Source organism: Dermacentor silvarum, chromosome 1, assembly GCF_013339745.2.
Source record: "Dermacentor silvarum isolate Dsil-2018 chromosome 1, BIME_Dsil_1.4, whole genome shotgun sequence".
Taxonomy (NCBI): Eukaryota; Metazoa; Arthropoda; class Arachnida; order Ixodida; family Ixodidae; genus Dermacentor; species Dermacentor silvarum.
Window position 1 is genome coordinate 285,764,693 of NC_051154.1, and position 23,663 is coordinate 285,788,355.

The window sequence follows — 23,663 nt, forward strand, 5'->3', positions numbered from 1 at the left end:
ACGCTCAAAGAAGGATCGCCGGTCTGTTTTAATATTCGGTGCGTAGACACAAATGACACGGAAATCCTTATCGCAAAAACAAAAATCAGCCACTAAAAGGCGCCCACTTTCACACGAAAACACTGACTGCACACAAATGCCAAAGTTTCTTCGAATGAATACAGCGCAACCACCTGATCCACCAACAGCGTGAGAAACACACACGTCAAAGTGCGCACGAAAATTGGACACCATTCTGTCGGTTAGTTCTTGGCTCTCTATTTTCGTTTCTTGGATTCCCACAAGATGCAAGTCATTATCTAAGAGTAGGCGACTTAGCTGACATTGCCGCCTTCTTGCACCAAGCCCTCGTACATTTAACGTGGCTACACGTAGCGCTCCTTCGATATTAGCTGCCATGACTACACGGTAGAATGGTGCCCATCACAGTTACGCAGGGACGAGTGTTGGTAATGACGCGCCGATATCCGCGTCGAATGCCACAAAAGGGAACACAAACCGACTTCCCGAAAGCAACACTCACATGCAACTCGGGCCCTCGTTCCTGACACATATCCAAGAGAATAGCGCTCAGGGTGACGGCCATTGCACTCACCAACCCCCCAACCCGCCTCAAGCCCAAACACAGTACAGAACTACGGAGGCGGTTTACCCGCCTGCCGTGAATCGGCCGTAATGTTCGGCCGCAGCTTCAAGGTAGGTCTCCTCATACCTGGCGTTTTGGGCGGTGGCTCGTCTCCGCCGCTGCTGTCCTGCGTCGTAGCCAGGCTATTGGTCTGGTCGCGCGGGCGTTTCCCCGCCTGCAAGTTAGCGAGCCCGGTATGGGTGTCCATGTCTTCCTGTTCAGGGGCGGTGGAGGCTGCTCCCGGATCAGGTGGGCTCTCTTCCTCACGGTTCGGCATGGCTGCAGTGCCCTCTGCTTTCTCTTGCTGTTCAGAGGCGGCGGCCTCGTCGACGTGTTGCCCTTTGTTCTTGAAGTCGTACCTCCGACTCTGCCACCTCGCCAGCCGCTTCCTTAGCCGTGGACGATGTGTCTTCCATGTCCGCCTCGTCCATGAGCAGGGCGGAGTGGTCGTCGTTGCTCACGGGTCCGGTCACGCTAGCGTACGTCCGCTCGCACTGACTCTCTTCGTGACCGAAGCGTCGGCACGCACCACACCGCGGAATGCGGCAGTCGCGACGAATATGGCCCGTTCCGCGGCAGCGCAGGCAGAGAGGGGCCCTGCCCGGCACAACCACGAGAGCCAGCTCGCCGGCGACGCTCACCTGATGTGGCAGGTCGTCCAGCATTACGCCCGGCTTCAACTTCAGCGTAACCAGTCTTGTAGTAGAGGTCTTATCAGCCACGCCATGAACACGCCACCGCTCGCGGGCGACGTCCGTGACCTTTCCAAACGGCGCGAAGGCAAGACGCACGTCCTCGTCAGGAACACTGTGCAGCAGCCAATGCACTTTCAAGCGCACATCCTGGTTGGCGGGGTCAATGACGAGGCATCGGCCCTTTCTGACCTGCAGCTCACCAACGCTGACTATTTTCTTCACGGCTTCGTCGTCCTTGAAGGTCACGGCCCAAACGTGGCTCATACGGTAGGCCCCGAGAGCCACCACTTCCGGCAGGAGCGATAACGGGGCGAGCGCATCGCGGAAATCTTCCACCCGGTATGGGCGGGCCCTGATGTCACAATGTAAAAAAACTGTGTTCACAACAAAACGCCCTGTTGGCAAACTCGGCAAAACAACTTGATACTCGTCAGCAGCAAAATTCCTGTTACCGCGGCCGCTCTGGGCCGCTGAAGCCGCTCCTACGGAGCCCGTCATCTTACGTCCGTCACGCTGGGTGGCCGGAAGCAGAATCCACTCGGCCACGACTGCAAGAACAGAAGGCGCTTTCTCTCCGCTGCTCAGATTCCAGATTAAGGCGAAGCAAAACAAAAGAAAAATAATGCACGCAGCCGGCAGGATTCGAACCTGCGCGGGTACAACCCAATAGATTTCGAGTCTATCGCCTTAACCACTCGGCCACGACTGCAAGAACAGAGGGCGCTTTCTCTCCGCTGCTCAGATTCTTGATTAAGGCGAAGCAAAACAAAAGAAAAACTAATGCACGCAGCCGGCAGGATTCGAACCTGCGTGGGTACAACCCAATAGATTTCAAGTCTATCGCCTTAACCACTCGGCCACGACTGCAAGAACAGAAGGCGCTTTCTCTCCGCTGCTCAGATTCCTGATTATGGCGAAGCAAAACAAAAGAAAAACAATGCACGCAGCCGGCAGGATTCGAACCTGCGCGGGTACAACCCAATAGACTTTCAAGTCTATCGCCTTAACCACTCGGCCACGACTGCCAGAACAGAAGGCGCTTTCTCTCCGCGGCTCAGATTCCTGATTAAGGCGAAGCAAAACAAAAGAAAAACAATGCACGCAGCCGGCAGGATTCGAACCTGCGCGGGTACAACCCAATAGATTTCGAGTCTATCGCCTTAACCACTCGGCCACGACTGCCAGAACAGAAGGCGCTTTCTCTCCGCGGCTCAGATTCCTGATTAAGGCGAAGCAAAACAAAAGAAAAATAATGCACGCAGCCGGCAGGATTCGAACCTGCGCGGGTACAACCCAATAGATTTCGAGTCTATCGCCTTAACCACTCGGCCACGACTGCAAGAACAGAAGGCGCTTTCTCTCCGCTGCTCAGATTCCTGATTAAGGCGAAGCAAAACAAAGAAAAACAATGCACGCAGCCGGCAGGATTCGAACCTGCGCGGGTACAACCCAATAGATTTCGAGTCTATCGCCTTAACCACTCGGCCACGACTGCCAGAACAGAAGGCGCTTTCTCTCCGCTGCTCAGATTCCTGATTAAGGCGAAGCAAAACAAAAGAAAAACAATGCACGCAGCCGGCAGGATTCGAACCTGCGCGGGTACAACCCAATAGATTTCAAGTCTATCGCCTTAACCACTCGGCCACGACTGCCAGAACAGAAGGCGCTTTCTCTCCGCTGCTCAGATTCCTGATTATGGCGAAGCAAAACAAAAGAAAAACAATGCACGCAGCCGGCAGGATTCGAACCTGCGCGGGTACAACCCAATAGATTTCAAGTCTATCGCCTTAACCACTCGGCCACGACTGCCAGAACAGAAGGCGCTTTCTCTCCGCTGCTCAGATTCCTGATTAAGGCGAAGCAAAACAAAAGAAAAACAATGCACGCAGCCGGCAGGATTCGAACCTGCGCGGGTACAACCCAATAGATTTCAGGTCTATCGCCTTAACCACTCGGCCACGACTGCCAGAACAGAAGGCGCTTTCTCTCCGCGGCTCAGATCCTGATTAAGGCGAAGCAAACAAAAGAAAAACAATGCACGCAGCCGGCAGGATTCGAACCTGCGCGGGTACAACCCAATAGATTTCGAGTCTATCGCCTTAACCACTCGGCCACGACTGCCAGAACAGAAGGCGCTTTCTCTCCGCTGCTCAGATTCCTGATTAAGGCGAAGCAAAACAAAAGAAAAACAATGCACGCAGCCGGCAGGATTCGAACCTGCGCGGGTACAACCCAATAGATTTCAAGTCTATCGCCTTAACCACTCGGCCACGACTGCCAGAACAGAAGGCGCTTTCTCTCCGCTGCTCAGATTCCTGATTATGGCGAAGCAAAACAAAAGAAAACAATGCACGCAGCCGGCAGGATTCGAACTGCGCGGGTACAACCCATAGATTGTCAAGTCTATCGCCTGAACCACTCGGCCACGACTGCCAGAACAGAAGGCGCTTTCTCTCCGCTGCTCAGATTCCTGATTATGGCGAAGCAAAACAAAAGAAAAACAATGCACGCAGCCGGCAGGATTCGAACCTGCGCGGGTACAACCCAATAGATTTCAAGTCTATCGCCTTAACCACTCCGCCACGACTGCATTTTTTTTATTACCTGTTCCTTTTTACAGGGCATAGGAACACAGAAACATGAAAGGTAAAATGAACACGTGGACCGAGCCTTGGTCCGGTGTGTTCACATTAAAATTTCTTCAAGTTACATAATTCATCCAACAGAGGTAACCAGTCAGGAGGCTCTGGTTGCGCTTTGTACAATTCGCGTATGTAATCTATGTTCGCGATGAAGTTTTCCCTTACAGGACGTGCGTGAGGGTCTGCATTACGGACCGCCATTCTCGTCTGCCATATGCTGTGTAGTCCTATTAACATAAACATGTCGTATGGGACTCCGTCTTCATTGTCCACGCGCAGAAAACGAATGCCGTAACTTGTGATGGGTAGGTCTTTTTTCAATGTGCGCTGAAGGATGTCCCAATGGAAGACGGCGTCCCAGCAGTAAATAAACACGTGTTCCACAGTTTCGGGCTTCTTACACAATAGACAATTCGTCGTCCATGGGACGTAGAGGCCTTTATCGGCTAACCACTGCTTTACTTTGGAGCGTCCCAGAGTGAAGTTTAAAGAAGAAAGTTTTTGCTCCCGGTTTTACGTTCATCCTTTTAACTCTTCTTAACACGTCCTGTCCGGGTCCGACATTGAATAAAGATCTGTATCGCGGCGTTGGTAACAAGCATTCAATGAGGTCTTTGTAAAGTCTTTTCCGTTTTACAGAGGACAAGTACTCTAGTGAAAAACGTACTTTGAGAAAATTAAAAGATTGTACAACTTCACGCAGATACCCTGACACATATTGATACATGTTATTCGACGACACAACAAATTCTGGAACGTCGGAGCACAGTCTTAATTTTATTACACTTTGCAAAAATTCGTTTCTTTGGTCGCGAAGAAAAATAAAGCGAGACACAAGTTGCCTAATAAACAAGTGACACAAACCCAAACCTCCGTTTCGGGCCGATAAGAACAAATTTGAGCGACTTGTTCGCTCCCACGTCGATTTCAATACAAACACAGCAAAAATCCCGTGAAATTTCTGCACATTCACGCGTGACATACAAGGACTTGGAACACATACCATATTTTGGATATCAAAAATAGGTTGCATACAGACGCCCGTGCGAAAATAGAGAGTTCACGCCCTCCCCAGGCGTTTGTTTTTTGTCGGGTTGTTTCTGCTTCGTCTTTCCAGTAGTCGTTGTTGTCACGATAGACCTGAAGTGGTACCCCAAGGTACTTTAGCGGGCGGGTTTCCCATCTTACATTTACGTATACATCAGGTCTCATATCCCAATTACCATACCAAAATGCAGTTGTTTTGTCCCAATTAATCATACTACCTGTCATGGAACAAAATTGTTTGACCGTGTGGACAACTTCACATATGCTCTGCCTATCTTGACAGAGTACAGCCACGTCATCGGCATATGCTAGAATCTTTACTTCGGTGTTCTGTAATCTAAATCCATGCACATTTGAATTATGAATAATTGATAAACACAAGGGTTCTAGGTACATGGCAAAAAGTAAGGCTGATGCCGGACAACCTTGTCTGATAGAACTGAGTATCTCAATTTTTTCACTGAGCACCCTGTTAACTACCAGGCGTGTTACGCATCGCGAGTATGCCATCTTTAATCCATCAAGAAGCACACTTCCTACTTGCACATGTTCCAACACACTGAACAACACTTCATGGGAAACACGGTCAAAAGCTTTCTGTAGATCTAATTGCATCATTGCGATTACACGGTCAAAAGCTTTCTGTAGATCTAATTGCATCATTGCGATTCGGTCTCCAAAGTCATCACAAATCTCTAAGACACTTCTTACTATGTGTATATTTGTCGTAATGCTACGACCTCTTATGCCACATGTTTGGTGCGGTCCTACAATGTCTTGAATGACATTCTGCAGTCTCCTGGCCAACACCTTCATGAAAATTTTGTAATCCGTGTTCAATAGGCTAATGGGCCGATACGACGTCACAGACTGGAGTTTGGTACTATCATCTGTTTTGGGGATTAAAACAGTGTGCGCCTCAGTGAACGAGCGTGGTAGTCTTTTCTTTTTATAACCATCTTCGATAACTTCGAACAGCGCGCGTGCGATCTCTTCTTTAAACATTTTATAGAATTCTGCTCCTATTCCATCTGGACCAGGCGTCTTTCCAGTGCTTAAGTCATCAATAGCTTTTTTAATCTCCTGTACGCTGATAGGAGCCTCCAAACTTTTTTGCGTTTCATCGTCAAACTTGGGCACGAAAGAAAGGAATTCGTCACTAAATCCACTCGCCATCGACAAACGCTTTCCAAGCAATTCGCGATAGTGTTCAACAAATGCTTCCCTTATCTGACTTTTTTCTTTCGTCAATGTGCCATTGTACACTATTTCCTTAACTTCTTTTCTTTCTGCATATTGCTTTTCATCACCTAGTGCCCGTTTTGTAGGTGTCTCGCCCATCCAAAGCTTTTCTGTTCTTGACCTAATAATAGCACCTCTGTATTTCTCTTTATCTAAAAATTCGAGCTTGTTTTTTGTATTTTTGATTTCCTCGGTGAACGTGCCCGGTTTCGCATTCTCTTCCTTTAAAAGTGCTTGCAGTTGCAACTGCAAATTCTTCTCGCCTTGTTTCTTCTCAAAATTAAGCTTCGTTTCGTTCTATAGCACTTAGTTTAACATTTTGTTTGAAAGTTTCCCACCGTTCTTCCCAGTCATCTTTTTCATCTTCATACATCATCGTTAACGCTTCTGTTACTTTTTTAGTAAACGTTTCATCTTTCAGAATGCTATGATTTAACTTCCAAAGGTTCCAGTTGAACTTTGTCGTTTTTTCCTTCTTTCCAAGCGTGAATCTCACCAAACAGTGGTCGCTAAACGACACTGGTGTAACCAAGTATTCATCACAGCACATCACAAGGTCAAGTGGAATGTAGGCTCTATCTAAACGCGCGTGACTTTGACCCTGAAAATGTGTGAACTGGGCCCTGCCATTAGACATGCAGAGGGCCACATTTTCTAGTCCATTCTCTGCAATCAGTTCACTCAAAATCAACGCGCTTTGATCGCGGATATTTACACGCTTGGAGCGGTCCTCCATTGCGCACACACAGTTAAAGTCACCCATAAATATCACATGTCTACTACAATCAAGAAAACCACTAATTTCTTCAAAGAAAGCTTTCCTTTCGTTCTCGCGGTTCGGGGCATACAAGCAAATCACGCGCCATTCAAAATTCAGTAGCGAGAAATCACATACTACGAAACGTCCGCTATCACTGCTTCTTATATTTGTCTCCACAGCACCAATAGATTTTTTTACGAAAATGGCACACCCTCCCGACAAGCCATTGGAATGTGATACACAAATATTATACGTGGTGCGAAAAGGCAGAACCATTCGATCAGTTTCCTCCTGCCTCTCTACTTTCGTTTCTTGCACGGCAATCACATCTAAATCGTGTTCTGCAAACAGTCTGCTTAATTGGTACTGACGTCTTCTAGCAGCTAACCCGCGCACATTTAGAGTGGCGAAACGAACTGCTCTCTCAAGTCTAATAGCCTTTTTTTTGTTAAAAAAAGGATGCGCTCACCAAAAACAAGGTGTGCCCCGATTTTCGGATACACACGTAGTGCGTTAGCTGTGTTGTCAAGTGGGCGGCTGAGCCGCCCTCTTCTCCCCCTCCTTGACGTTTGGCTTTGCAGTGGGCCGCGGCCGGCGGCTAGTTGCCGCTTTCGCCGGAGGTTCACTGCTGCTGGCGTCCTTTGACTCTTCACCGCCGTCGTCTCGTGGTCTCTTTACCACCGCACTATTTTCTTCTGCTTCACGGCAATCCATGAAATCCTCTTCGGGAGGCTTTTGGTGAACTTCCGCTGCCTCAGTGTTTGCACTTGTTTTATTGGTGGCATCCTCGGTGACATTGGAGTCCGTACTCTTCGTCTTCGCTTGAATTGGAATTTGCACATGTGCAGTGATTTTCAAACTTTCCTCAGTTTTCGGTGGCTCATTTTCTTGGGTGCTTGTCTCTTGTGCCCCTGAAATTGCTGCTGGACTCACACATTCTTCTGCTTCGACTTCGTCCATGGTGAGCTCGGATTTCTTCGTGCTCACCGTGGTCATGGCAGCTGCAGCATACGTCCTCGAGCAGTTTTCTACGGTATGGCCAAAGCGTTTGCAGACGTTGCATCGCAGGACGCGGCAATACTTTCTGATGTGGCCAATTTGCTGGCAGCGCAAACACCTTGGTGCTCTTCCGGGCACCACGACAAGGGCGAGCTCGCCTCCAACACGCAGCTGATGTGGTAAATCGTCCAACGTTACGTCGGCCTTCAGTCGCACCACAACTGTACGTGTCATGGTGCTCTGCTGGCTGTAGCCGTCAATTCTCGATTTATCCAGTCCTATTTCCATGACCGTTCCGTAGGGGCTCAGCGCGTTTCGCACATCTTCTTCGCGTACGTGGTAGAGCAACCAGTGAAGCTTCAGACGGACGTCGCGGTGGCTTAGATCAATTACGATGCATCGCCGGCCCTTCACCGTCAATTCCGGATCACCTAAAGACTTCTTCGCGCCTTCAGCGGTCTTGCAGGTAACCGCCCACACATGGTTCATTTGATAGGCGCCAAGCGCAAGAACTTCGGTGGACGGGACACGTTGAAACAGTGGTTCACGGAAATCTTCTGTACGGTACGGTCTTCCTTTTATATCAGCATGTAGAAAAACAGTATTTTGGACAACATACCCAGTTGGCAGAGGGGGCAAAATGACTGCATAATCCAGCGACACTTCATTCCTGGTACCGCGGCTTAACTGGGCCGCTACATTCGCTCCAACGGAGCTCATGATAGACACGTCCGTAGGCTTTCGCGGCTGGAAGTGGAATCTCCGCCACGACTGCAAGAACAGAAGGCGCTTTCTCTCCGCTGCTCAGATTCCTGATTAAGGCGAAGCAAAACAAAAGAAAAACAATGCACGCAGCCGGCAGGATTCGTACCTGCGCGGGTACAACCCAATAGATTTCAAGTCTATCGCCTTAACCACTTAATCACTTCATGTTCTGTTATTGGTCACTCTAATGTCTCTATAGCGTCACTCGAAAATTGCGGCATTCGCTCCAAAAATATGCGTTTGAAACCTTCCATATTGACGGGCCTGAATGCGAAAAGCTTTTAAAAATGTTCAAAGAAAGCACACCCTATGTTGTAGTTGTCGGTTACTTCCACTCCGTCGCGTTCGATGACCTCAACCTGGTTGCGTCTGGAGTGTTTTTTTTTTAAATCCCAGCGTTCTTTTCGTAGGCATTTCCCAGCACGCCAGTCTTTCTGCTACCGCACACACGAGCGCGCCCCGATAGCGCTCTTCGTCAAACGCCTCGAGTTCCTCCTTAACGGCGCGCATATCTTCTTGATAAGTGCCAGGTTGCATGCATTGGAGCGTGGGAAATTTATCCAGCATTGATTTTAAAGTGTTTTCTCTTGCCTTCTTTTCATATCGCAGTACGCTACTCCTTTCGATTGCCTTCATTTTAATAGTTTGCTTCAGCAACTCTCATTCCTTGCCAAACTTGATAGAACTATCTCCAAAAATGTACAGAGCAGCCACTACCTTTTCGTTTAAAGTATCATCCCGTAGCAGCAGAGCACTTATTTTCCACAGTTCCCACACAAATTTGTTCCGTTCTTTCTTGTGACCCACCCTGCACTTTATCAGGTAGTGGTCAGAAAAGGATACTGCAATCACTGCATAATATTGGAATTTTTCGACTAAATCATCTGACAAATACACACGGTACAATCGTGCGTGACTTGTGCCCTGGACGTGAGTACACCTTACGTCCTGGTCACCACGAAAACACTCAGCGATGTCTTCTCATTCGTATTCGCGTAGAATCTGTGCCAGGATAGCGCTGCTTTTGCCGTTAACTACGCGTTCCGTAGACCTATCCTGGGCACTCAACATGCAATTAAGTCACCAACTTAGGCTATAATTTTGTGCACTGAGAGGCGAGGCTGTAGGTGGAGCCTCTGAGTCACCGCCGCCCTTTTCGTCGACTTCCCTTCCTGCTGCAGGGACCTCTTAACCGATCCCGAGACGCCTTCGACGCGGGCGTTGGTAGAGGTCGTGTTGTCTTCCGCTGCCTGCGTAGCGTCTGTAGCCTGCTGATGGCTCTCGTTTTCTGCCGGGCCCTCCATCACGCTCTCGAGTGTTGTTAATGGCTCCTTGGGGGGAGGGACATCATCCCGTTCGCCTTTCGTCGGGGTGGTCGTCCCGCTCGCTTCTACTGCCGCGTTGCCGCTTCGAGGTCCCTTGGCCGCGTCCTCCGCCTTGGTCACGTCCATCATGTGGTCTGATGTCAACGGCTCGGTCTCCGTCGAACCCTTGACTACTGCGTAAGAGCGTACATGTGTTCCCAGAATAATTCGGAACGTTGGACACGCAGCTGCTCATCGCCGGAGCACGCCGACGGATAAACACAGGCAAGATCTGCGCATGCGTGGTCTCCCTAGCGAGCCAGTTTCGCTCCCTAGTGCATCTAGATTGGCGTTGTCTTGCTCCAAAAAGGTAGCGCTAGGTGCCCTTTAGCATTGTGCAATGGGGGGCTGGGCGAATGAATGTCTGTAGCACAGCATGCACTGTAATCTATAAATAAAGGCTTGTGGATTCCTTGCGGCGTATTCTCGCCATGATCTGCATCCCGTCTGGGAGAAAGCAATGCTTCGCTGTGATTACGTGCGAGTGAGGCGGCTTGGCTACAACGGCATCGCTGCCTTATTTTCAACCGTGTTAGCCTGTCCTGCTAAGTATTAGTTCTTGTTAAATTATCTCCCGATCCGTGCTACTACTAGCTTCGTAATACGAGGTTAATTTCGACTATTACGTGACCGCTCCCTTAACAGGTGTGTCTGCAGTAGGGGCAATAAAACAATTTACAAAATGAAATAAGGCGGCACGTTCATCAAGGCCAATTTCACGCACAGGAAGTGACTTCATGCAAATGGCACTCTAATAAATTTTTCACGACTCCACTCTTTTATTTGCGCACCACGTTACGTGGTTCGCATACATTGTGCGCCAATCAATCATGGAATCTGGAATCTGAGCAATGATAAATATGCCCCAGATGAAAAATGAAAAAAAGGCGCCCAAGCACACGAACATGCACACACGAGCGCTTTTGCTCCAACGCGCGTGCATGCGCAGACACAGCTTGTCACGGACGCCAGCCCCCCTTGACAAAACGTTAAGGGGCACCTAGGGCTACCGTTTTGGAGCAACTCAATGTAAACTAGATGCACTAGGGAACCAAGCTTGATCGCTAGGGAGACCGCGCACGCGCAGGCCATGGTACTACTTTTTCCACGGGCGTGCTCCGCCGGCAAGCGGCCGCGTGTGTGGCGTTCCGAATTATTCTGCGAGCTCCTGTACGCCCGCCGCTACTGCAGTAGACGTCGTCGCACTCTGCTTCGTCAGCGGTATCAACGTAGGCCTATCCCGAGTCGCTGGTTGCCCAGTTTCACGGGCCGCATTTACCTCGTCCATTAACAGCTGAGACGAGTCGTCACTAGTCCCGGGGCCCGCGATGCTCGCATCAGTGCGGGCACATTGGCCGTCTTCGTGGCCGAACCGTCAGCAGGCTCCGCAACGCGGGACCCAACAATCTTTACGGATGTGGCCTGTATTCCGACAGCGAAGGCATAACGGAGGCCTGCCTGGTACGACGACAAGCGCCAACTCACCGCTAACGTTGAGCTGGTGCGGCAAGTCGTCGAGCTTCACGCCAGCTTTCAACTTAAGTGTGACGAGCCTCGTTGTGGAGCCCGTCTCTGACATACCACGCAAACGCCAACGCTCCCGGGAAACTTCGATGACTTTTCCGTATGGCGCAAACGCGGCGCGTACGTCTTCGTCCGCCACGTTGTGTAGCAGCCAGTGAAGCTTGAGTCGCACGTCCTGGTTCGCCGGATCAATCACCAGGCAGCGGATTTCTTTCACAAGCCGCTCACCGACGCTTACAATCTTCGTTGCTGCTTCGGAATCCTTGAGAGTAACGGCCCAGACCGGGCTCATCCGAAACGCCCCCAGGGCGATAACATCGACGAACCGCATCCTGAGCTAACGCGTCCCGGAAATCCTCGACCCGATACGGGCGGGCTCTGATATCGGCGTGCAAAAAAAACAAAACAGTATTTACAACTAAACGACCTGTAGGCAGTCGTGGCAAAATAATCGGGGAGGTACTTTCCCGTTCAGTAGCCCTGTTACCGCGGCCAGACATGGCCGCTGAAGCCGCTCCTACAGAGCCCTTCATCACATGTCCGTCACGCTCCGTGGCCGGAAGCAGAATCCGGCCACGACTGCAAGAACGAAACACGCTTTCTCTTCGCTTCTCAGATTCCTGACTATGGCGAAACAAAAAGAAAAAACAATGCACGCAGTCGGCAGGATTCGAACCTGCGCGGGTACAACCCAATAGATTTCAAGTCTATCGCCTTAACCACTCGGCCACGACTGCAATTTTTATTTTTTTTTCTTTATTTCCTTTCTCAGGAAAGATACAAAACAAAAAAATCACTAATACATGCTACATTCTGTAATTAAAAACACTTGCCTGCTTTCGGCAAACGTGGGTAATTAAAACCGCTTCAGGTTAACAAGAGCATCTAATACCGGCATCCATTGTGGTGGATCATTCTGCGCTTTAAATATCTCACGAATGAAGGCGATGCCTTCTTTGAATATTCTCTGGCAGGCTGGGGGTTTAAGTCGGCATGATGCACTGCCATTCTCGTTTTCCATATGCTATGAAGACATAGCGCCATAAACATGTCATACGGCACTCCTTTATCGTTTGCGGTTGGGAGGAAGCGGATGCCATATGGGGTAAGCGGCAAATCTTTATTCAAGGTGCGCTGCAGTATGTCCCATAGAAGGTGGAATCTTCACAATCCAGGAAAATATGGTCAATAGTTTCCGGCTTTTTGCACAGTAAGCAATTTATCGTCCAAGGCACAAAAATACCCTTCCGCTCTAACCACGGTTTAACGGGCAGAGTTCCGGTGTGCAAGTGAAAGAAAAACGTTTTAACCGTAAATCGTACTGGCATCCGCTTCAGCCTTTTCAGTACGTCTTTGCCAGCCCCTGCTGGAAACATGGAGCGATACAATGGTTCTGGCATAGATACATCAACAACATCTTTATACAGTTTCTTTCGAGTGACGCTGCTGAGGTATTCCAACGAGAACCGTGCCACGAGGAACTGGTAAGACCAGACGACTTCTCGCAGGAAGCCTCGTACTTTCGGCCCTTTAACCTGATCAGATGACACAATAAACGCCGGCATAACATCACATAATCTCATTTGAATAACAGTACGTAGGAAACCGTTGCTTTGGTCCCGCACAAAGATAAATCTGGACGCTACCTGTTTTAAAAACAAATGCGCCAAGCCCAGTCCGCCGCTTTTCAAGGAGCGGAATAAATTTGTAGGACTTGTACGCTCCCATGTTGAAGCCCATATATATACTGCAAGCACCCGGTGCAGCCTTTGAATGCTTGCTCTCGTCGCACACAATACTTGAAGAACGTATCAGATCTTGGCTACCAGAAAGAGGTTACACACTGTTGACCTTGCAAATATAGATAGGTCTCTCCCTCCAAACTTGGTAGATTTTTCCTTTATTTGCTCTGCTTCATTCTTCCAATAGTCATTAGTGTCTCTGTAGTGATTTAAAGGCACCCCGAGGTAGTTCGTTGGTGAAACCGTCCACTGCATGTTTTCAAAGACTGCAGGGGTGTCATCCCAATCCCCATGCCAAAGGCCCAAAGATTTGTCCCAATTGATAACGCTGCCTGTCATTTTACAAAAACTCGTCGCGACACTCACCGCGTTCCTGACACTTGCTTGGTCAGTACAGAAAACAGCAATGTCGTCAGCATATGTGAGTAGCTTAACTTCGCTTGTGCTCAACTTAAAACCTTTTATTGCACTGGACGACATGATTTTCAAACAGAAAGGCTCCAGGTACAGCGCAAACAGTAAAGGAGACAATGGGCATCCTTGCCTAACAGAGGACTTTATCTGGAAACTGGCAGTTAATGATTTATTAACTTTAATCCTGCTAGAAATGTCCGCATAACACATTGTTATGCCTTCCATCAAGACCATCCCGACATTGATATATTCTATAATGTTGAAAAGGACTTTATGCGCAACTCTGTCGAATGCCTTCTCTAAGTCGAGTTGTAACATTGCGACTTTCCCGAAGTAGGCATCGCAGCACTCCAGGACTGTTCTAGCCACGTGTATGTTGGTCAGAATGGACCTTCCTTTTATGCCGCAAGTCTGATGTGGCCCTACAAGTTTGGTTATAACGCTTTGAAGTCTTCTGCTTAAAACTTTAGCGAAAATCTTGTAGTCCGTGTTCGTTAGACTTATTGGTCGATACGCTCGTACTGACAGCAATGCAGCTGGATCGTCTGTTTTTGGAAAAAGTACAACATGGCTCTGCCTGAAAGAAGGGGGTAACTTCTTTCTTCCGTATGCCTCAATTATAACGTTAAGGAGGACAACTGCTATTTCCGTTTTAAACGCCTTGTAGAATTCTGAACCCAAACCATCAGGGCCTGGTGATTTCCCTGCACTCAAATCCCCGATCGCCCACTCAATTTCTGCAACGTTGATTGGAGCTTCGAGGTTCGTTTTAAATTCTTCTTCTAGTTTTGGCATGAGCCTCAAGAAATCGCATGGAAATCCTTCCTCAATCTGTGGTTCGTGGCCAAGCAATTCTTGATAATAATCGACAAAAGCGCGTCGTATCAGTTTCTCGTCTCGCACAACTTCATCTCTGTACATTATCGCTTTTATTTCGTTGCGCGACGCATAGCTTTTTTCGTCTGATAGAGAACGTTTGGTCGGGTTTTCACCCATATATATTTTTCCGCACGTGCGCGTACTACTGCTCCTCTGTATCTTTCTGTATTAATTACTTCTAGTTTGCTTTTAACTTCTATTATTTCTCTGGCAAAGGTACCCGGAGCTGCAGTTTCCGCATTCAAATAAAAGTCAAGCCGACTTTGCAGCTCAGTTTCTTCTTTCCTTTGCTGTCTACGCAATGCGCCGGCTCTTTCGATAGCTGAAATTTTCGCGTTTTGTTTGAAATCTTCCCATGCTTCAACGTAACACCCCGGTTCACTTTCCAGTAGATCTCCAATTTTTCTTTTTATTTCCTGCACATATACCTCATCATCGAGGATCTTAACATTGCATTTCCACAACTCCCAGTTGAACTTCGCTGGTTTCCTCGGGCCTAGCGTACATATAACCAAGCTATGGTCGCTAAAAGAAACGTTTTTAACATCGTATTTATTGCAAAAGAGTGCCAAATCTGCCGAAACATAGATTCGGTCCAGTCTAGCTTGGCTGTCCCGCTGGTAGTGGGTGAACCGAGGCAATGTACCGTTTGATAGGAAGTACGCTACATCTTCTAATTGGTGTTCTACAGTCAGTGAGTTTAATACTGATACACTCGCATCCCGTATCGCGGAAACTCTTGCCCTATCCTCTACTCTGCAGACACAGTTAAAGTCCCCCATCATTATAATAGTCCTGTCACAGGTCAGATAATGTTCAACACTTTCGAAAAACAATCTGCGCTCATTTGCTACGTTTGGTGCATATAAACCAACTATTCGGAAATTCTGGGCCTGCAACGTTATGTCACATACAATAAGCCGCCCAGTGTCACACGTGTACACACTGTCAACAGATATTCCTGTGGAGTGCTTCACAAACAGCGCACAACCACCGGCGGTACCAATTGCATGCGAAACGTATACATTGTAGTACGTCCTAAAAGGTTCAGCCATGCGGTTTGTTCCTTCACTTCCAATCTTTGTCTTCTGTATGGCAATTACGTCCAGCTCATTTTCCATAAACAGTCGATTCAGCTGGTATTGCTTCCTCCGCGTCGACAAGCCCCGCACATTAAGGGTGCCCACATAAAGAGGTGTTTGAAGAGTAATTGCCATTTTTTTTACACTACACAAAACCGCATGGTAGTACCTTGCTTAATACAAGACGACAACCCACTCACATTTATAACGCATATCCAAGTCACTCCAGCCATTTTGATTCCAACTTTGATTTTGCCGTGGTGGCGTCGACGCATTGTCTCCTCCGGTCAACTCCGCTGCTATTGTCCGGTTGAAAGAAAAAAAAGGACGTCACGTCACGTCGCCGGCGGGGCCGGCGGTTTCCGCTCGGGCCGTGGCTCGAGCGGTATTTTCGGTGTGAATTTCAATGTAGCCCTTCGAATAGGTGTCGTCTTCACAGGCGGCTCATCCGTTGCAATCTGGTCGGTCGCGTGCCCGTCTTTGCCATCTTCATGGAGTCGTTTTGACGCAAGGCTGCTGGCACTACTCATAGTGACGTCTGTAGTTACAGGGTCTTCCTCGACCCTCACGCCAGGTGCATTGCCTTGGCTCGTTGGGGCGCCCGTCACCAATGTCTCTGCAGCCTCGGTCGAAGTGTTGGCGGTCACTTCCTCAGTAAAGGTTGCATCCTTTTGCTTCACGTGGGCGGTGCTAGCCGCACCAGGAATTCGCGAGCTGTCTGCCTCGGGGGTAGTATCAGCCGCGTCTGCCTCGTCCATTAGATGTTCCGTCGATATTTCTTCATTCGCTTTGACACCCGCCACGTTTGCGTAGGTTCGCACGCAGCTGCTTTCATCATGGCCATATCGCCGACACTTAGCACACCGCGGTACCCGGCAGTCACGCCTGATATGACCCGTGGCATGGCACCTCAAGCATAGCGGGGGGCGTCCCGGTGCGACGAGTAGAGCCATGATTCCTGCAACCCGCAACTGATGGGGTAAATCTTCTAGCGTCACACCAGGCTTGAGCTTCAGACCAACTGTGCGCGTTGACGAGCCCTTGTCAGCTATTCCATGCACTCGCCAGCGCTCCTTGTAGATATCACTCACTTTCCCGTACGGTGCCAGGGCAGAACGCACTTCTTCGTCTGCTACATTATGTAGTACCCAGTAGAGCTTTATACGTACTTCTTGATTTTCGGGGTCAACCACAAGGCACCGTTTCTCCTTGACCCGTACTTCACCGATTCCTACCATCTTCTTAGTAGCTTCGGCACTTTTGAACGTGACGGCCCAAACGTGGTTCATCTGGAACGCCCCCAAAGCTATTACTTCAGGGAGCACTCCAAGATGAACCAACATGTCCCGCAAATCTTCTACACGATAAGGCCTGGCTTTCAAGTCCCCGTGAAGAAAAACAGTATTCGCAACAGATGTACAGTCAACCACAAAAGTTTGCGGACCACGCGAGCGCGTGCCAGACTGCCTATCCGCGCCACCTAGCGGTACGCCACCTAGCGGCGACAGGGGCGCTCTCCCGGATATGAGCCCTCTTGGTACTCGCCTGCCTGTTAATTTTTTATTCCCGTGCATGACATTGTTAGTTCGTTGTGTTGACGCAGAGCGCTGTCTGCGATAAGACCGCCACATATCTGGCTTGATAGCAGTATCGGAGCAATCACTGCAACCTTTGTCGACTGGTGTGCCAGTGGGTAGATAAGTTTCACGAAGCGCTGCGACGATTTTTTTACGCGACGTTTACTGGCGCACTTTGGTTGGCAGCATCTTGGTCCAATGAGTGTTGCTGCTTCTGCGTCTTGAGAGAAAGGGTAGGGAGGTGTTTCACTGTCATCAAAAATAAAGAAAAAGCGGATGCATAGAAAATTTTCTTTCACACATAGGCGCATCTTCGCATCAGTCGCTGAAAACGTAGTAGACTTGCTTCAGGCCACGTGGTGATTGCCTATTTGGAAAGATGCCGCTGCGTGTTCCACTTGACGAAAGAAGGCACATTGTGCGTTTATTTATAGAGGGAATACCTCAGCGCGAAATCTGCCGCCGAACCAACAGGAGCCGGACTGCCGTGAATAGGATTATTCAAGCTTTCCGCGACGATGACAGATTCACAGATATGGAGCGCAGTGGGCGTCCAAGGGCCACGACTGAGGAAGAGGACCGCCTGATTACGGCCGCCATCGTGGCTGATCCTTTTCAAAGTGCAGAGGATATCCGAGAAGCGCTCTCGCTCACGGTATCGTCTGAGACTGTAAGAAGAAGGCTGAGTGAGCTTGGCCTGCAGTCTTTCGTAGCAGCACAGAAGCCCTGCCTCTCAGACAGCCAGCTACAAGAACGACTCATGTTCGCTACAGCAATGAAAGATTGGACAACAGAGAAATGGGGCGATGTCATCTTTAGCGACGAGTCAACTTTTTCCACGCGCTGGGACCAACGGAAGCGGGTTTGGCGTCCACTAAACTGCAGGTGTGTTTACAGTGTATTGGCAGTTAATTCACGAAGCTAATTCTGCATCACAACATGTTTCACGTAAAATGAGCTTTTGGACATTACGAGAGTTTTCTGTAGTGGTATTATGTTGAAAACATTAACGATTGTTTCATAGTACTACTTACTCTGAAGCTAATTAAAAGCTGCCAGTGGGTCTTTCAGTACTATCTAATGATGTTTGCACGTTTTCTATTGCAACTCTATAACAGCATTATAAAGTTCATACGCAAGAGGAATCACAACATTTTTAGACGCGCCGCTGGAACCCAATTGTATGCTATTTCTTGCAGATATCTGCCTAATTACACACAGAGTGTTCTATCCAGTGGACGGTGTTCCGTGAGCGTGTGGGGAGCAATCAGCAAAGATGGCCTTGGTCCCCTTGTGCGTCTGGAAGGGCCCTTCACTGCGTCACGGTACTGCGACGTCATCACTAGACACCTCGTTCCGTATGCGCTGGACGGTCCCTTCAGCGACGGCTGCTATTTTTTTCAACACGACCGCAGCCCGATCCATAAAGCACGTATCGTCCAGTCATTGCTAGAAGAACATGCTGTTTGCCAGCTTGAGTGGCCTCCATGTGGCGCCGAATTGAATCCCATAGAAAATGTCTGGGGCATGTTGAAGAAACGGCTGTCCACACGAGCCAACCGCGGCCGCACGGCCGATACGCTGTGGCAAGCGATCGCACAAGAATGGGAAAGCCTGCGCGGTCGACCGGAGATTACTGAATCTTTGTACGAGTCGATGCCCACACGCATCAATAAGGTGCTAGAAAACGGCGGACATTTCACTTCCTACTAGATCATTGAGAGACCTATGTTTCATGACACTTCTGTAAATGTCTTGTGAATAAATTCATCCCCTTCAGACACGAATTATGATGCACTGTCTGCAAATGCGTCAAATGCGCATGGCATCATTTCAAGACGCTCACTATTACATTCCAAGAAAGAAGACGAAGCAATGTGCTGTTTTGTGCGAGTTTCAGTAAAAGAAATTAATTAGCGTATAACTCATTATCTAATTATTCTGAAATCCGTCAGCTTCAATGCTTGCATAAAAAGAATCAACTATTAGGCCCGAAACGCATGCACACTTGCTTTTTCGGTTGTATTCGTGTCGACCGGAGAAAAAAATACTCTTGACGTTGGTCTTGGAACGCGGCACGTCGAACGATTGTCTAACATGGTAGTGTCTCCAGCAAAGTGATCATCTGCAGCAATACGCAGGACAATGAAGTTAACTGACCGCTAGTTGTCCCATCAGGAAGCGGACACGAATGTGCACACTGAGTTTTAGGTCATTTGAAGAAACACGTGGCGTGGGACGCGCCTCCGAAGTTCGAGTCCCCAAACGAGGACGCCGTGTCGCAAAGGGTTATAAAAAGAGTCATCGCACCCGATTATTTCTTATTTTTCTAAATGTAACCACTATAGCAGCGCGGTGGTTCGGGCTTTGCGCAGCAAAACCTGGGCGCAGGCGATCAAATCCCGGCCGCTACTGTCACTTAGCGATGGGGGAGGAACGGAAAAATTCTGCCTACTGACTAAGCATCTGTGTCCCATGGCTGCCTCACCGCTCACTCACGCACTCACGAAAAAAAAAAAAAACAGCGTGGCTACGCGAAAATAGAACTGATAACAGCCGAAGAATACGCTGTCTGATTATTTGTACTGATATTCTGCTCTCAAAATATAAGCAAGTAGCCCTGGCTAACAAAGAGCGTGTCACGTTGAAAGAGATAGGTAGAAAATATTTGCGCACAGTGCGAAAATAGACAGGCCATAGATTTAAGGAGGGATGCGTCTTCAACGTAGCGCTGCTGTCGATCGCTGGTGACGTAGCGGAAGTGTCGCGAAGAGGCTCTTGGCCACGCGCTCGCGTGGTCCGCAAACTTTTGTGGTTGACTGTACCTGTTGGCAGCGACGGCAGAACAACTTGATAGTCCTGGGTGTCATCAGCAAAAAACCTGTTTCCGCGGCCCACCTGGGCCGCTGATACCGCTCCGGCGGAGCCCATTCCACAAGCGTCCGTTTGCTATCACGGCCGGAAGTAGAATCCTCTGGCCACGACTGCAAGAACAAAAGGAGCTTTCTCTCCGCGGCTCAGATTCCTGATTATGATGAAGCAAAACAAAAGAAAAACAATGCACGAAGTCGGCAGGATTCGAACCTGCGCGGGTACAACCCAATAGATGTTAAGTCTATCGCCTTAACCACTCGGCAACGACTGATTTTTTTTTTATTTATTGCCGGTCTTTGACAGTTTACAGAGCACACACTAGAGAACAATAGCACTAAAATAACTACAAAACATATTGAAAAACAGAAAAGCCACCTGTCCTACTATGGACTGGCGTTGTCTAACTAAAATTCTTTTAAAGCTGTCAAAGGTTCTAGCCTCGACAGCCAATCGGGTACACAATCTTGTGTTTTCTTTATTGCAATAAAGCGAGACATACTCTCTCGAAAATAAATGCGTGCAGGCCTAGCGTCTGGGTCGCAATGGTACCCAGCCATCCTCGCCCGCCATAAACAGTGGAGGCCCTGGAGCATTATTAAATCGTATGGAACTCCGTCCTCATTGTTTATCGCTAGGTACCTTATCCCATGCGGACTCAATGGAAAATCCTACTTCATTGTCCGTTTTAGGACGTCCCAGAAGTAGACACCTTCCCAGCAATGCAAGAACACATGATCTATGGTTTCAGGTTGCTTGCAGATCAAGCAATATGAGCCCCATGGTACAAGGAAGCCACGTTCTTCCATGAATGTTTTCACTGACAGTGTTCCTGAGTGTAGCCTAAAAAAGAATGTTTTTACCCCAGTAGGCACCTCCATTCTTTTCACCCGTTTAAGGACATCCTGTCCTGGTCCTCCACTGTATACCGCTCTGTACAATGGCACTGGGAATACAATATCGCATACATCTCTATATAACGTCTTTCTTTTCACGCCAGATAAATAATCGAAAGAAAAACGCACAGAAAGAAAGCGCACACTATCAACAACTTCTTTTAGATAGCCGCGAATCGTTCCTGGCATACTGTTGGTACTAACAATGAGTGCCGGCAAAGCGGCTCTTAACCTGAGCTGTAATACCGTACGCAGAAATGGATCGCGCACATCCCGAAAAAACAAAAATCTATTGACAAGCTGTCGTACAAAAAGATGCGCCAAGCCCAGCCCCCCTTCCTTCACCCGCCTGAACAGGTTTGTTCGGCTACATCTTTCCCAGTTGGAGTCCCAGATAAAAACGGCGAACACTCTGTGCAACCTTTGCACGTTTACCCTTGAACAAAACAACGTCTGCATGACGTACCACAACTTCGTAATGAAAAACATATTACATACAGTTGCCCTTGCGAAAATGGACAGGTTGATGCCTTTCCACCTGTCTGCTTTTTCTCTTGTTTCTTTTATTTGGTTCGTCCAGTATCCCTCGCTATGTTTGTAACTGTCCATGGGAACACCGAGATACTTGGTAGGGATTTCACCCAGCTCACATTCGCGAAGTTGTGCGGGGCCGAAGACCACTCTCCGTGCCACAAACCGAGGGACTTACCCCAGTTCACTTTACTGCCCTTCACATCACAAAACTGCCTCACAACGCGTATCGTTTCTGTTACACTTTCTCTGTTTGTACAACACACGGCTATATCATCTGCATATGCCAGGAGCTTGACTTCTGTGGCTGCCAAGCTATAACCTCGTATTTGCTCGTTCTCAATTATTGCCAAACACATCGTTTCTATGTAAATTGCCAACAAAAGAGGACTGAGGGGGCAGCCTTGACGCACAGAACGCATGACGTTAATGGGGGCCCCCAATGATTTATTCACAATTAAACGTGTTGTGCAGTTCTGATACGCCAACGCCACTCCCTCAGTGATGATGACGCCTACATTAACGTGATCCAGAATGGCAAACAAAATATCATGAGACACACAGTCAAACGCTTTCTCTAGGTCAAGCTGGAGCACTGCGATGCCGTCGTAAGTGATGTCACAGCACTCGAGCACGCACCGCATCGTGTGAATATTCGAAAAAATTGACCTCCCTTTGATCCCACACGTTTGGTGGTCTGCAACTATTTCTTTGATGACGCTTTGAAGTCTGGCTGCCAAAACCTTCATGAAAATCTTATAGTCAACATTGGTTAACGATATCGGCCTATAAGATGTCACGAGCCTAAGTTTCTCCGCTTTGTCACTCTTAGGTATCAAGATGGTATGCGCTTTACCAAAAGAAGGCGGCAAAGCTTTGTTCACATACGCAGCGTTAAACAGGTCTGTTAACAGGGGCGACAGTTCTTTCTTGAAGGCTTTATAAAAACACGCGCTCATACCATCAGGTCCGGGTGATTTGCCATTGTTCAAATCATGTATTGCTTTTTCGACTTCGTGTTCTCTTATACTGCCTTATAATAGGTCTTTCGTGTCGTCACTTAATCGCGGCATGCGACTGAGAAAAACCTTTTTGAACTCATCTACATTGGCTTCTTGATATGCAAACAGTGACTGGTAATACTCTAAAAACGCTCGGCCTATGCTCTTATTATCGTCGACAAGCGTGCCGTTCCACGAGATCTTATCGACATGATTACGTCGACCATGAGCTTTTTCAAGTCCAAGCGCCCTTTTGGTGGGCGTCTCCCCCGCTACTAATGCGTTTGCTCTTGCTCGCACAATCGCACCTTGATAGCGTGCTTTGTCCAACTGTTCAATTTGTTCTTTAATGGTTCGCATATCTTCCTTATACGCCCCTGGCTCTTCGCACTCCAGCGCTGTCAGCTGATTAAGTATCTTTCGTAAGTGTCGTTCTTTCATTTCCCTCTCACACTTTAAGCAGCTCGACCTTTCTATTGCTTTCATTTTTACCTTCTGTTTGAACCATTCCCATTTCTCTGCTATTGTTTCAATACATTCATCGCTTAATTCCATAACGGCCTCATGAATTGCGTCTACAAATGGCGCGTCTTTTAGTAGTACGGCATTCATTTTCCATTGGTCCCAGTTGAAAGATTGACTCTTCTTCTTCATTCCTATGGTACACATCACCAAGCAGTGATCGGAGAACGACACAGGTGCAACAGAATAACTGTGGCACTTTGGAATCATGTCCTGTGACATGTACAAGCGGTCTAACCGCGCATGGCTACTGCCTTGAAATCGCGTATACATCACTTCCCTCTCCTCCTCCAGACACTCACATACATCGTCTAGTTAACTTTCACTAATCAGCCTAGACAATATATGACTGCTTTTATCGTGGATACCAGCATTATTCGATCTATCCCGAGCACTCAAAACACACTTGAAATCCCCCAACAAAAGCATGCACTTTTCACTGCTAATATACTGAAAAAGATTGGAAAAAATAATGTACGTTCTTC

General features: G+C 48.3%; 13 non-coding genes across 13 annotated transcripts; all 13 read right to left on the minus strand.

Moving 5' to 3' along the window:
* Positions 1-1,947: 1,947 nt before the first annotated feature.
* Positions 1,948-2,029, minus strand: Trnas-cga (transfer RNA serine (anticodon CGA)). The gene has a single exon. It is a non-coding gene; the product is annotated as a tRNA-Ser (tRNA).
* Positions 2,030-2,105: 76 nt separating this feature from the next.
* On the minus strand, positions 2,106-2,187 carry Trnas-uga (transfer RNA serine (anticodon UGA)). The gene has a single exon. It is a non-coding gene; the product is annotated as a tRNA-Ser (tRNA).
* Positions 2,188-2,262: 75 nt separating this feature from the next.
* Trnas-uga (transfer RNA serine (anticodon UGA)) lies at positions 2,263-2,345 on the minus strand. Its single transcript has one exon. It is a non-coding gene; the product is annotated as a tRNA-Ser (tRNA).
* Positions 2,346-2,420: 75 nt separating this feature from the next.
* Positions 2,421-2,502, minus strand: Trnas-cga (transfer RNA serine (anticodon CGA)). The gene has a single exon. It is a non-coding gene; the product is annotated as a tRNA-Ser (tRNA).
* Positions 2,503-2,577: 75 nt separating this feature from the next.
* On the minus strand, positions 2,578-2,659 carry Trnas-cga (transfer RNA serine (anticodon CGA)). Its single transcript has one exon. It is a non-coding gene; the product is annotated as a tRNA-Ser (tRNA).
* Positions 2,660-2,733: 74 nt separating this feature from the next.
* On the minus strand, positions 2,734-2,815 carry Trnas-cga (transfer RNA serine (anticodon CGA)). Its single transcript has one exon. It is a non-coding gene; the product is annotated as a tRNA-Ser (tRNA).
* Positions 2,816-2,890: 75 nt separating this feature from the next.
* Positions 2,891-2,972, minus strand: Trnas-uga (transfer RNA serine (anticodon UGA)). Its single transcript has one exon. It is a non-coding gene; the product is annotated as a tRNA-Ser (tRNA).
* Positions 2,973-3,047: 75 nt separating this feature from the next.
* Trnas-uga (transfer RNA serine (anticodon UGA)) lies at positions 3,048-3,129 on the minus strand. The gene has a single exon. It is a non-coding gene; the product is annotated as a tRNA-Ser (tRNA).
* Positions 3,130-3,204: 75 nt separating this feature from the next.
* On the minus strand, positions 3,205-3,286 carry Trnas-uga (transfer RNA serine (anticodon UGA)). Its single transcript has one exon. It is a non-coding gene; the product is annotated as a tRNA-Ser (tRNA).
* A 73-nt stretch (positions 3,287-3,359) lies between these two features.
* Positions 3,360-3,441, minus strand: Trnas-cga (transfer RNA serine (anticodon CGA)). The gene has a single exon. It is a non-coding gene; the product is annotated as a tRNA-Ser (tRNA).
* Positions 3,442-3,516: 75 nt separating this feature from the next.
* On the minus strand, positions 3,517-3,598 carry Trnas-uga (transfer RNA serine (anticodon UGA)). Its single transcript has one exon. It is a non-coding gene; the product is annotated as a tRNA-Ser (tRNA).
* A 230-nt stretch (positions 3,599-3,828) lies between these two features.
* Positions 3,829-3,910, minus strand: Trnas-uga (transfer RNA serine (anticodon UGA)). The gene has a single exon. It is a non-coding gene; the product is annotated as a tRNA-Ser (tRNA).
* Positions 3,911-12,318: 8,408 nt separating this feature from the next.
* Positions 12,319-12,400, minus strand: Trnas-uga (transfer RNA serine (anticodon UGA)). Its single transcript has one exon. It is a non-coding gene; the product is annotated as a tRNA-Ser (tRNA).
* Positions 12,401-23,663: the final 11,263 nt, after the last annotated feature.